The sequence below is a fragment of the Nematolebias whitei genome, chromosome 10 (genome assembly GCF_014905685.2).
Source record: "Nematolebias whitei isolate Nwh7 chromosome 10, NemWhi1, whole genome shotgun sequence".
Classification (NCBI taxonomy): domain Eukaryota; kingdom Metazoa; phylum Chordata; class Actinopteri; order Cyprinodontiformes; family Rivulidae; genus Nematolebias; species Nematolebias whitei.
Window position 1 is genome coordinate 6,224,301 of NC_056507.1, and position 10,321 is coordinate 6,234,621.

Consider the following 10,321-nt stretch of genomic DNA (forward strand, 5'->3'; position numbering starts at 1 on the left):
CCCCCCCCCCCCCCCCCCCCGGTCAACAACTGCGTGCACTAAACTCGCTAAGCTGGTGAGCGATCAACACAGAGGTGAGTCCATCTCCTCCACCTGTGCGTTTTCTGCTGATGGAGGAGGAGATGCACAGAGAGTTGGAGGTAATCAGGAAAACATGGAGTGGATTTTTAGTGGTTTGAGTATTCTCCTATTAATCAAGTAGAATGGATTTGTTCACAAAGAGAGAGAAACAGCGCAGACAGAACTAATGTTTCATAGTAAAAGTGGAGGGTTCCAAATGAATGTTTGTTTTTTTATGTGGGGGGGACATGTCCCCTTCACATATGATGGTTGCGACGCCTATGCTTCAGCATGTTTCTGGTGGACTCAAACTCTCAACACTCCCATTGGAGGATGACTGCTCTAACCACTCAGCTACAGCTGCCCCAAGTTGCAAGGAGTTGATGCCCATGTCCAGACATCTGTATGTGAATGGGTGGGAGTCCCCTAGAATGGTTACCATTTTACTACATGGTCAACAGAGAGACAGAAGACGGATAACCATGCAAGCACACACATTTACATATATTTTAGATTTGCCAATTAAATAAACATGTATGTTTTTGGACTGTGGACGGAAACGAAAGAAGCTGTAGAAAGTTTTGGCCTCACTGCACTGGCTACCGGTTCACCTTCGAATCCAGTTCAAAATACTCCTGTATGTCTACAAATCACTGAACAGTGTCTCACCCCCATTTCTCTGATCTGCTACAGCCGTATGTCCCACCACATTCCCTGAGGTCAGCGGACCAGTTGCTCCTCACAGTTCCAGGAACTTGTCTTAAGCACAGATGTGACAAGGCCTTCTCTGTAGCAGGACCAAGACTTTGGAAAGAGTTACCTCTGCTTGTCAGACAGGCCCCCTCCCTCTCGGTTTTCAAGTCCCGTTTAAAAACCCACTACTATTCAGTGGCTTTCAACACCAGATGATCTGTGTTTTGAACCTCTATGCTCCACACCGGTTAGTCGTCATATTTATTATCTGCATCGGTTTTTATGTCTTTATTCTGATTTACCTCATTTTGTATATTGCTTTGTGTGCTGCCTGTTTTTCTGTCTGTACAGCACTTTGGTTGGCCTTGTCACTGTTTTAGGTGCTCTATAAATAAAATGGTATGGTATGGTAGAAAATACATGACAAGAACATAAAAGCTCCACGACAGCAGACCCCGGCCACGATTCAAACAATAGGAAAGTTCTTGCTGTGAGGCAAAAACCTCATGTTGTATTTGGTATGATAATATCCATGAATTAATTTTTCTTTCCTTTCCACATAACAAAGAGCTGATGCTTATCTGCAGCAGTCATGTGAGAGGCGGGGAACACTCTGGACAGGTCTCCATCCATCACAGGGACACACGGAGAAAACCATTCACAATCACAGCTAGGACAAATTAGGCGTCACCTCTGGACTGCTGCCATCCCTTCATAATTTGCATTAATATCAAACTACATCTCAGAAGGAAAATCAGTTGAAAACTGCATAATAAAGTTCAACATAAAATGTTATGATTTATAATAATATTACCGGTAATTAGAGTTGCATTCGGGCCCCAAAAAATCTGAGCCGACCCAGCTCCAGCCCGCAGCCATCGTTTCTGAATCCCACCCAACCCAATGAATTAACAGTAATTACAGGTCCAACCCAACCCCACCCCCCCCACCCCCCAAAAAAATACATTTTTTTATTAAGCTTTAACTGCTTATAGAGTTATAAACGGTCAGCGGACACATGCAGCTGAGTAAAGTGGCAGAAGATCGGAGCTGAGGGGGTGTTTGTCCTTTCATGGCTGTCAAAGCACATTAAATCCCTGCTTCTGCCTGCAGTCTGCATTATTCAGACACGGACCCTGCTCTGACATGTCTGCTTTGGGATCTCAACTGTGTGGGTAGTCGGCTGCACGCCTCCGCTGAGTGCAGCGACTGAATGAATGTCCATTTGGGCGAAGGATCGCTTCTTGCCTGTACCAGTAGCCCATCTGAAGCTTAACTGAACTTTATTTTACCTCTTTCAAGGCTGGTCATCTCGTGGTGAAATGGCCGCATGTGGCTGGTGATTGTACGGCAAGCCATATTGCCATATAATTGGATTGCAGCTGATCCGCTGACACAATCAAAAGCCTGACTCTGACCTGGCCCACCCATCCAGCACATTATTATTGCCCAGCCCAAAGTCGGGCTGGACCGAGATTCAGGCCCGGGTTTGAAATGACAGTTCTACCGGTAATAGTTTTAGTCTGCACTTTTTTTTTTTTTTTTTTGCAGCTTTCTTAAAACTGTCTGGTGTTTGAAATATTAGCATTACATTCATACAGCTCAGACATACTTGTGATCACAATTATAAGGATTTGGCCTTTCGGGGAACAAGCCTGCATAATATAAAAGGTGTAAAGGACAAAGTGAGTTAGAAGTTAATACATATTAACGCTTTCCTTTAGTGTGTGTATTACAGAAGTTCACTAGACACACACTGCTAATAGCCCATGGTAGGCACAGCTTCTTTGTCTGCCAAACCTGCATACTAATATTGCATCAAGTCTCTATTCAAGAAGGTGACGAGTCTGAAAGCTTCAGTGCAGAGCTTAACTGTGATAAAAGTGGTTTTGTGCTTGTTCGTCCCATATTGTCAAACATCTCAATAAATTTGATGTCTGAGTACGTTGTTGCCCTTGGCCATTATACTATACCCTTTGAAATTAAGTGAAGTTTCAAAAGCAAAGAAAATGGAGGCACAGAGAGGAGTTTGTCCTTTAATTAGTGCTTTCACAGAACTCTTCAATCTCTTCAATCTTCAATCAGCTTTTCTTTTTTTTTTTGCTTTTACTGCCTAACGAGACAAAAAGATAATTCAGACTCGTGCCTTTTCAGTAGCTTGTATTCCATCACCCTGTCCCTACCTGCAGCTCTATGTAGAGCTGAACTCTAATTATTGTTTCAAAGTGTGTCCTTTTGTTGTCTTGTTTTAATGGATTGTTTCTTGTAGTTTTTAGTCCACAAAAAGGAGACCTTTTGAAAGAAAATATGCAGCTTGTTGATAAACATAAATGCTGCCGTACAGTATGAGTATAACCTTTGCCACTGAAAACAATAACATTTGAAGGAATTAAAAAAACTTTAGTTAGCCCGGCAGGAGTGAGCAGACAAGTTTCACTTCACTTAGTGCAGTTTGGCAAAGACTAAAAGGCATTTTCTCTGGACTAAGTTAATTTGGAGAAAACTGTGCACGTGCAGGATGATTGTCTGTTCGTTCACACACTGTTGCAACTACCTTAATTTTTTTTTTGTCTCAACTGGTTGGCTACTCTTCAGTTTTGGGGATGCATGATAAATCCAATTTAAACCCTAATCAGATCATTTTATTTGTTTTACAGTTTTGAAATCAATAAAGGTTTGAGGGTAAACTTGAGGCTGTCAAGCTGAAGGAGGATTCCTATTGATCCTTGTTGGCTGGTGGGACTCCGAAGACAGCTGAGGAGTACCGGAGTGCCAAGCAGTTTGCAGCCTTGGCTGTTGCTGAGACAAAAGCTTGGATGTGGAAGGAGTTTGGTGAGGCCTTGGATAAAGACTCTCGGTCGGCTCCAAGAAGATTCTGGCAAACCATCAGATGGTGGCTGTGGAGGGGAAAGCAGCGCTTTACTAACACTGTGTTCAGTGAAAGTGGAGTGCTGTTGACTTTAACCAGTGATGTCGTTGGGAGGTGGAAGGAATACTTATTGGACCTTCTCAATCCCACTGGCACGTCTTCCATGAAGGAAGCGGAGTTGGAGTACAAAGTACTTTGGGGATGGTCTGTCCATAACCATGGCTGAGGTTGCAGAGGAAGTTGAATATCTATGTGGTGTCAGGGCTCCGGGGGTGGATGAGATTTGCCCTGATTTCCTTAAGGCTCTGGATGTTGTGGGTCTGCCTTGGATGGCATGCCTTTGAAACATTGCATGGACATTGGGGGCAGTGCCACTGGATTGGCAGACTGTGGTGGTGGTTCCCCTCTTCAAAAAGGGGGACCAGTGGGTGTGCTCTAATTATAGGGGCCTCACTCTCCTTATCTTCCCTGGTAAGGTCTATTCAGGGGTATTTGAGAAGCAAGCTCTATCGTTGGTTGAACCTCAAATCTAAGAGGAACAATGCAGGTTCCGTCCTGGCCATGGAGCATTGGATCTGCTCTTTAACCTCACTAGGGTCCCCGAGGGGTCATGGGAGTTTGCCCATCTAGTCTACATATGTTTTGTGGACTTGGAGGAGGCATTCGACCGTGTTCCTCAGGGTACACTGTTGGAGGTCCCATCACTGCACTCTGTACTCCATGTCAGTTAGTCATCATTATCTACACGTAGGCTCTCATACTGGTTCATTTTCATCTATAAATCACTCCCTGGTCTGTTACCTTCTAATATCTCCTCCCACATTTCATGCTGTCAGTGCAGTTACAACATGCACTCCCAGGCCATCAATACCTGCAGCGTTCCCTCAGTGCGGAGTGAACTTGGCAAAAAGGCCTTTTTTACTCTGCTCCTGCAACCTGGAACACCTTGCAACAGGAACTGAAGTTATCTACCTTGATTTCTTTAAGGGGTTTCAAACAGTTGATGATGTCAATAGAAAAACCAAAGCAAATATGTTCTTGTTTTTTAGTATTTCACCCTTTTACAGCACCCTGATTTATTGTTTTATACACTAATCTTATTTTAACTGCATTTTACTGTAGTTTATTGTTGTCTTTGTCTACTGTTTTGTTGTCTGTACTTTATATGTTCTTTCTGGAACAGGTCCCTCTTGTAAATGAGTCCCTGTGGCTAGCCTCATTGAGCCACATTTTATATATATTTAGGTAGTAAGTCAGACCCCTTCAGGGTGGGAGTTGGACTCTGCCAGGGCTGCCTGTTGTCACAGATTCTGTTCATAACTTTTATGGACAGAATTTCTTGGTGCAGACAGGGAGTAGAGGGATTCCAGTTTGGTGGCCTCAGGATTCCATCTCTGCTCTTTTCAGATGATGTGGTCCTGTTGGCGTCATCATGCCATGATCTTCAGCTCTCACTGGAGCATTTTGCAGCCGAGTGTGAAGCGGCTGGGATGAAAATCAGCACCTCCAAATCCGAGGTCATGGTCCTGAACTGGAAAAGGGTAGATTGCTCTCTTTAGGTCAAGGGTGAGGTTCTGCCTCAAGTGGAGGAGTTCAAGTATCAGGGTCTTATTCACGGGTGAGGGAAGATTGGAGCGTGAGATTTACCGACAGACTGGTGCAGCATCTGCAGTACTGTGGAGTCTGTACCGGTCCATTGTGGTGAAGAGTGAGCTGAGCTGTAAGGCAAAGCTCTCCGTTTAACGATCAGGCCACGTTCCTATCCTCACCTACGGTCACAAGCTCAGGGTAGTGACCAGAAGAATGAGATCATGGATATGGGCGGTTGAAATGAGTTTCCTCTGCAGGGTAGTTGGACTCTCCCTTAGAGAGTGAGAAGTTCAGTTATCCAGGAGAGACTCAGCCTAGAACTGCTGCTCGTTCATATTGAGAGAAGTCAGTTGCAGTGGTTCGGGCATCTGATAAGGATGCTCCTTGGGCACCTCCCTAGGGAGGTGCTACGGGCATGTCCGACTGGGAGGAGACCCTAGGGGAGACCCAGGACACGCTGGAGAGATGACATCTACCTTCTGGGAACGTCTTGGAATCCTCCCAGCAGAGCTGGAAGAAGTGGCTGTGGAAATAGATGTATGGCTGTCCCTGCTCAAGCTGCTGCTCCCGGGACCCAACTTCGGAACAAGCAGAAGATGATGGCTAGATGGATGGACTTGAAAAAGCAAAAAAGGCATTCCTCCTCAAATTGTTACACCTCAAAAATATGGTTGTAGGCCAAAGTAAATTTTTTAAAAATCTGGTGAATTCAATTATGATTTAATTTGTTAAAGAAAATTTTAAAAAATGATTCACTACGAGCTGGAGCAAAAACCTTTAATCATAGTATTTTGTAATTCTCAACACACACACTCCTCATAAACTGATGTGTGATATTCCAGCTCAAAGACCAGCCAGAGACACAGACAGTTCCATTCATCCCTGTTTTCATTAGAAGCGATACCTAAAACGAGGGCGCTCAGTGTTTATCACCATCAGAGATGGAGCAGAGATGGTTTTTATTTAGCAGAAGTGGGGGAAAAGGAACTCCTGCCAAAGCAGGTACTCCATTTCACAATGTGCTTTTGTGCACAACTCCTTCAATCCTGCAGTCAGACCATTCCAAACAGTGGGGCCTCCTCCTTGTTCATTTCCTCATAATAATGCCTTTGTCAATATGTTAGGGTGTCCGCAAATCTGAACCGCTGACTCGCAGACACTTTTCAACGCATGAATAAAATCCTGTAAGGAAAATAAATAAGGACGGTGGAAGGATAGGGGTGGGGGGTTGTGCATTCCCCTTGTGGCGCTCTATTGTCACATCTACATCTGGCTCTGGTTAAAGCACAAGGCCTGGGTAACGCCTGTCACTCGCTGGGATGTCGGCAGAAATTTGACTCAGGAGAATAAGAGTGGGAGGAAGCATACTTATACACACACATACACATACAAGGTTTAAGGAGTCAATTTTTGATCTCTGTTCATGAAACATATTTATCACAAGTAGTGCATTGTAGGGTCTCTTTATTTTAAGTGGAGTTTAAGAGTTTCGACAAAAGGCACACACATTTAGACATAAGAAGCAATTTAAAGCATATAATATTTTTTGTGAAATAAAATGAGCATGTTTACAGGAAAATCTGAAAATTATCTTTAAAGTATTTTCTACCTGACTCATGACTCTTAATGTCACAGCTCTACAAGATATTGTTATTTATCTGTTTTATTATTAGACCCTTGTTTCCTGCACCCCCTAGTGTTTTCTTCCTTGTCAGCTCCTGTCTCACCTGTCTCCAATCTCAATCACCCCAGGTGTTCATCATTCTGTTCATTTAGTCTCCCTATAATTCCACTGTCTCTGTGTTGTGTCTTTCTGTGCATTGTGCTTCCCAGCCTGTCCTGTCTGTTCCGCCAACATTTCCTTCATTTCATCCAAGTAACCTTTTGCTGACCCGTCAGCCTTTGTTTTGTTTTTGTTCAATACATTTATCAAGTTGACTCCGATTTTAAAATCTGCCAATAAACTCAAGCTCTTATTTGTGTAAAAAGCTTTTAGATAGCCTTTAGCTTGCAAGCTACACAAGCTAACGGGTTTAGTATTAAACTAGGACATGCTATTCATTTCAGTTTCATTATTGTCTTGTTGTTTAGCTTGAAAATGATAGTATAGAGATGAGATGTATGGATCTTCAAGGATAACTGGAACTTGAAGATCCATTTGCTTCAAAGAGCCATTCAGGTTTGAATGGTACTGACATCATGGCATACAGATGAACATTATGACGTAGGTTGTACATGGTAAAGTTTTGAAGTCAGGGCCTTATCACGTGCTTTGTCTTCCCTCCTGAGCTGCTTCACTCATTCCATTTGCCTGTTCTCCGTTATCTAATTAGAAAAATGAGCATTTTCTGCATTTGAGCAGGAAAAAAAAAAACAAATAAATCACGAGGAGGAAACAAATAAATCAAGGAACAACTCTCAACTGTCTGCTACTCAGTTCCCATTGTTCGTTGAAAGAGCTGTTCAACAGATTTGGATCGTTTGCAAATGTCACTTCACTAATTGAGCTTCCAAAGTCTACCACTTGGTAGTGTTTGTAGCTAAAGAAAGAAGATACTGGGATGATGCTTACTTTTATTTGTTATTAATTTAATGTTTAATTAAACAATTTTTGCTGCCTTAACATAGGAAAACAACCCAGGTTACCCATGCTAATACTGTTCTTCATACTGTACTTCATCCTTGATAGAGAGGAACAATGGTTTGAGAGTAGTAAAGGAATCCATCTTTGTGAAGTGAACCTTTCCATCATTAAACGGGGCAGAGGCGTCTGTGTTCAACTGTCCCCCTCTTACAATGCTGTTGTTGCTAGTATCACTCGGCCCTCTGTGAATAGCAAGCTGCCATCAGGGCACTAGCGACCAATTGTTAGGCTGATGGTCCTCCTTTTTTTAAATGTGAACAGCTAGTTCTGGATGTCACCAGCAGACTGGTTGAGCCACTATGAGAAGGTTTTATTTATAAGACTGAGTTTGTTGCGGCGCCTCAGACTGATGAAGACTTTTGGATAAAAGAAAAACGTTTCAACAATAACATAAGATAGTAACTTTACTGATCCTGCAGGAAATTGTTGAACAAAAAACATCCAGAGGACCTGACAGTCTTGTTAGATGATCCTTCATGCTTTCTGTCCTTAATAAATTATTCAGGCATCACAAACGAAAAGAACTGACATGTCTGACTGCATGTTTGTGTGTATATTTTAGGGAGAGGCAGAGGTTTGAAGAGCGGTATGAAAGAGTGGCACCCCTTTTAAAGACTAGGTTGGTTTCCTGCATTTTTGTTTTACTCGGAGCTCATTTCAGTTTAACCCCCCAGTTAAAAAAAGTAACCCAACCCTGTCCGTGCACTTTAAGACGACCTCCGCCGGCAGTTTAAAGAAGCAGACGTCTACTAAAGACATATATGTAAGGCAGGACCGACAGCGCAGGAACAATAGCACCTCTGTGCTCCAGCACCCCTCTGGATCACATTTCCTCCGAAGGCCTGAACGAAATGTGGTGGGGGCCCTATAGCAAGCGGGCAGAGAAAGCAACACGGAGGGGAGGGTGCCGTGTGTCAATAGTGATTAGGATCATGATCACAACTGTTGCTGGTGTGGGGAACAAAGAAAAGTGAGCCATATGAGTGAAATAAGGTGGAGGATGGAAACTGGTGTGGAGATGTCTACTGAGCTTGGTTGAGATTATAAAAATCATGTTTGAGGTTTTTTTCTTTAGAGAATAGTTTGGATATTCTTTCAAAATCCTAATGAAAATTGAGTTGTGTATCGCATGAAGAATGGGGCAACAATGAGACAGAGCAAATAATTTCAAGCTTAAAACATTTTGCCTACATGGAGACATGACTTGAATATAAACCCTGTCCAATTTATGTGCTAACAATTTATTGTTACTGAACCATATTCAAGATCATATTTGCCTATAAACATCCATCCATTATGTTTTAGAGTTGTATTCGGGCCCAAAAAATCAGATCCGACACGACTCAGCCCGTAGCTATCATTTCCGAACCCCACCCGACCCGATGGATTAACAGTAATTACAGGTCAGAACCCGAAAAAATCCCCAATATTTTTAATTAAGCTTTGACTGCCTATATAGTTATTAACAGTCAGCAGATGAGTGGCTGAATAAAAGGGGGCAGAAGATTGGAGCTGAGGGGATGTTTGTCCATTCATGGCCGTCAAAGCGCATTAAATCCCTGCTTCTGCCTGCATTCTGCATTATTCAGACACGGACCCTGCTCTGACATGTCTGCTTTGGGATCTCAACTGTTTGAGTCAGCGGTTGAATGAACGTCCATTTGGGCAATGGATCGCTTCCTGGCAGTACCCGTAGCCCATCTGAAGCCTCTTTAACAAGGCTGGTCAGCTCGCAGTGAAATGGCCACATGCGGCTGGTGATTGTACAGCTAGCCAATTTACCATATAATTGGACTGTTTGGCAAGCCATGTTGCCATATAATTGGATTGCTGAGCTGAGCCGTTGACGCAATTAAAAGCCAGACCTGGCCTACCCCAATTCATGTCGGGTTGAGCCAGGCTTCAGGCCTGGGTTAGAAATGACGGCTTTATTATGTTTTACATGCTTCTTCCTTTTTGGGTCATGGGGGTAACTGGTGCCCATATCCAGCCATCCCTGTGCGAGAGGTAGGGAACACCCTGGACAGGTCTCCTGTCCGTCATAGAGACAAACGAGACAAACAACCATTCATTCTCTCACTCACACCTAGGGACAATTTAGAGTTACCAGTCAATCCAACATGCATGTTTTTGGTCTGTGGGAGGAAACTGGAGTACCTGGAGAAAATCCATGCATGCACGGAGAGAACATACAAACTCCACCCAGAAAGTTCCCTGGCCAAGATTTGAACTGGCAACCTTCTTGTTGAGAGACAACAGCTCTACCAACTGTGCTACCCTATTTGTCTACGTATAGTGCAAAAATATGTTTGAATTCAAAACATCTTTTGTCATTTTATCTGTGTCCAAATAATAGATGATATTTTCTTTGATGCAAGAAAGAACGTCGTCGTCTTTGTCGTCTTTGTCGTCTTTGTCGTCGTCGTCGTCTTTGTCGTAGTCGTCTTTGTCGTAGTCGTCTTTGT

At 43.2% G+C, this 10,321-nt stretch overlaps 1 protein-coding gene across 1 annotated transcript in view; it reads right to left on the reverse strand.

Annotated features, from left to right (window-relative positions):
• The window catches only part of zgc:113516 (uncharacterized protein LOC541449 homolog), a 39,371-nt gene that overhangs the window by 1,957 nt on the left and 27,093 nt on the right, over positions 1-10,321 (reverse strand). The gene's annotated exons all lie outside the window — the stretch shown is intronic.